A 4,230-nucleotide genomic window follows, 5' to 3' on the forward strand; every position below is an offset into this window, starting at 1 on the left:
ACCCATCTACATGTTTCCAGAGGTGTTTCAAGGTGTTTTGAGCCTTTATCCTAAAAGTCATCGCAGCCCCCTGGTGTTCAAATGGTAAGGCAATAGTATGTGCTCCAAAAAGGGTAATTTTGGACCATGTTCATATCTCTTTAAAACTTTTCTAGATAATTTTGGACACCCATCTACATATTTCCAGAGATTTTTCAAGGTGTTTTGAGCCTTTATTCAGACATTCATCGGAGCCTCCTGGTGTTCAAATGGTAAGGCTATAGCATGTGCTCTAAAAAGGCTAATTTTGGACCATGTTCAAATCTCTTTGGAATCTGTTCTAGATCAATTTAGACACCCATCTACATTTTTCCAGACGTGTTTCAAGGTGTTTTGAGCCTTTTTTCAAACATTCGTCTGAGCGCCCTGGTGTTCAAATGGTATGTGCTCCAAAAAGGGTAATTTATGACCATGTTGAAATCTCTTGGGAATCTGTTCTAGATCATTTTGGACACCCATCTACATATTTCCAGAGGTGTTTCAAGGTGTTTTGAGCCTTTATTCAAACATTCATCAGAGCCTCCTGGTGTTCAAATGGTAAGGCTATAGTGCTCCAAAAAGGGTAAATTTTGACCATGTTGAAATCTCTTGGGAGTCTGTTCTAGATCATTTTGGACACCCATCTACATATTTTCAGAGGTGTTTCAAGGTGTTTTGAGCCTTTATTCAAACATTCATTAGAGCCCCCTCGTGTTCAAATGGTAAGGCTATAGTATGTGCTCCAAAAAGGGTAATTTTGGACCATGTTCATATCTCTTTAAAAACTTTTCTAGATCATTTTGGACACCCATCTACATATTTCCAGAGGTTTTTCAAGGTGTTTTGAGCCTTTGTCCCAAAATTCATCAGAGCCCCCTGGTGTTCAAATGATAAGGCTATAGTATGTGCTCCAAAAAGGGTAATTTTGGACCATGTTCATATCTCTTTAAAAACTTTTCTAGGTCATTTTGGACACCCATCTAATTATTTCCAGAGGTGTTTCAAGGTGTTTTGAGCCTTTATCCCAAAATTCATCAGAGCCCCCTGGTGTTCAAATGATAAGGCTATAGTATGTGCTCCAAAAAGGGTAATTTTGGACCATGTTCAAATCTCTTCAAAAACTGTTCTGGAGAATGTTGGACACCCATCTACATGTTTCCAGACGTGTTTCAAGGTGTTTTGAGCCTTTATTCAAACATTCATCAGAGCCTCCTGGTGTTCAAATGGTAAGGCTATAGTATGTGCTCCAAAATGGCTAATTTTGGACCATGTTCATATCTCTTTAAAAACTTTTCTAGATCATTTTGGACACCCATCTAAATATTTCCAGAGGTGTTTCAAGGTGTTTTGAGCCTTCATCTTAAAATTCATCGGAGCCCCCTGGTGTTCAAATGGTAAGGCAATAGTATGTGCTCCAAAAAGGGTAATTTTGGACCATGTTCATATCTCTTTAAAAACTTTTCTAGATAATTTTGGACACCCATCTACATATTTCCAGAGATGTTTCAAGGTGTTTTGAGCCTTTATTCAAACATTCATCGGAGCCTCCTGGTGTTCAAATGGTAAGGCTATAGCATGTGCTCTAAAAAGGCTAATTTTGGACCATGTTCTAATCTCTTTGGAATCATTTCTAGATCAATTTAGACACCCATCTACATGTTTCCAGAGATGTTTCAAGGTGTTTTGAGCCTTTATCCCAAAATTCATCGGAGCCCCCTGGTGTTCAAATGGTAAGGCTATAGTATGTGCTCTAAAAAGGCTAATTTTGGACCATGTTCATATCTCTTTAAAAACTGTTCTAGATCATTTTGGACACCCATCTATATGTTTCCAGAGGTGTTTCAAAGTGTTTTGAGCCTTTATCCCAGAATTCATCGGAGCCCCCTGGTGTTCAAATGGTAAGGCTATAGTATGTTCTCCAAAAAGGCTAATTTGGACCATGTTGCAATCTCTTGAAAATCTGTTCTAGGTCATTTTGGACATCCATCTATATGTTTCCAGAGGTGTTTCAAGGTGTTTTGAGCCTTGGTCCCAAAATTCATCGGAGCCCCCTGGTGTTCAAATGGTAAGGCTATAGTATGTGCTCCAAAAAGGGTAAATTTTGACCATGTTGAAATCTCTTGGGAGTCTGTTCTAGATCATTTTGGACACCCATCTACATATTTTCAGAGGTGTTTCAAGGTGTTTTGAGCCTTTATTCAAACATTCATTAGAGCCCCCTGGTGTTCAAATGGTAAGGCTATAGTATGTGCTCCAAAAAGGGTAAATTTTGACCATGTTGAAATCTCTTGAAAATCTGTTCTAGGTCATTTTGGACACCCATCTACATATTTTCAGAGGTATTTCAAGGTGTTTTGAGCCTTTATTCAAACATTCATTAGAGCCTCCTGGTGTTCAAATGGTAAGGCTATAGTATGTGCTCCAAAAAGGGTAATTTTGGACCATGTTCATATCTCTTTAAAAAAATTTCTAGATCATTTTGGACACCCATCTAAATATTTCCAGAGGTGTTTCAAGGTGTTTTGAGCCTTTATCACAAAATTCATCACAGCCCCCTGGTGTTCAAATGATAAGGCTATAGTATGTGCCCCAAAAAGGGAAATTTTGGACCATGTTGAAATGTCTTGGGAATCTGTTCTAGATCATTTTGGACACCCATCTACATGTTTCCAGAGGTTTTTCAAGGTGTTTTGAGCCTTCATCTTAAAATTCATCGGAGCCCCCTGGTGTTCAAATGGTAAGGCAATAGTATGTGCTCCAAAAAGGGTAATTTTGGACCATGTTCATATCTCTTTAAAAACTTTTCTAGATAATTTTGGACACCAATCTACATATTTCCAGAGATGTTTCAAGGTGTTTTGAGCCTTTATTCAAACATTCATCGGAGCCTCCTGGTGTTCAAATGGTAAGGCTATATATAGCATGTGCTCTAAAAAGGCTAATTTTGGACCATGTTCAAATCTCTTTGCAGTCTGTTCTAGATCAATTTAGACACCCATCTACATGTTTCCAGAGATGTTTCAAGGTGTTTTGAGCCTTTATACCAAAATTCATCGGAGCCCCCTGGTGTTCAAATGGTAAGGCTATAGTATGTGCTCCAAAAAGGCTAATTTTGGACCATGTTCATATCTCTTTAAAAAGTGTTCTAGATCATTTTGGACACCCATCTCTATGTTTCCAGACGATTTTCAAGGTGTTTTGAGCCTTTTTTCAAACATTCGTCTGAGCGCCCTGGTGTTCAAATGGTAAGGCTATAGTATGTGCTCCAAAAAGGGTAATTTTTGACCATGTTCATATCTCTTTAAAAACTTTTCTAGATCATTTTGGACACCCATCTAAATATTTCCAGAGGTGTTTCAAGGTGTTTTGAGCCTTTATCCCAAAATTCATCGGAGCCCCCTGGTGTTCAAACGGTAAGGTTACAGTATGTGCTCCAAAAAGGCTAATTTTGGACCATGTTGCAATCTCTTGAAAATCTTTTCTAGGTCATTTTGGACACCCATCTACATGTTTCCAGAGGTGTTTCAAGGTGTTTTGAGCCTTCATCTTAAAATTCATCGGAGCCCCCTGGTATTCAAATGGTAAGGCTATAGTATGTGCTCCAAAAAGGGTAATTTTTGACCATGTTGCAATCTCTTGAAAATCTGTTCTAGGTCATTTTGGACACCAATCTACATGTTTCCAGAGGTGTTTCAAGGTGTTTTGAGCCTTTTTTCAAACAGTCGTCTGAGCACCCTGGTTTTCAAATGGTAAGGCTATATTATGTGCTCCAAAAAGGGTACTTTTGGAACATGTTCATATCTCTTTAAAAACTTTTCTTGATCATTTTGGACACCCATCTAAATATTTCCAGAGGTGTTTCAAGGTGTTTTTAGCCTTTATCACAAAATTCATCAGAGCCCCCTGGTGTTCAAATGATAAGGCTATAGTATGTGCTCCAAAAAGGGAAATTTTGGACCATGTTCATATCTCTTTAAAAACTTTTCTAGATCATTTTGGACACCCATTTATATGTTTCCAGAGGTGTTTCAAGGTGTTTTGAGCCTTTATCCAAACATTCATCGGAGCCCCCTGGTGTTCAAATGGTAAGGCTATAGTATGTGCTCCAAAAAGGGTAATTTTGGACCATGTTGCAATCTCTTGAAAATCTGTTCTAGGTCATTTTGGACACCAATCTACATGTTTCCAGACGTGTTTCAAGGTGTTTTGAGC

Source organism: Sphaeramia orbicularis, chromosome 19 (assembly GCF_902148855.1).
Source record: "Sphaeramia orbicularis chromosome 19, fSphaOr1.1, whole genome shotgun sequence".
Lineage (NCBI taxonomy): Eukaryota > Metazoa > Chordata > Actinopteri > Kurtiformes > Apogonidae > Sphaeramia > Sphaeramia orbicularis.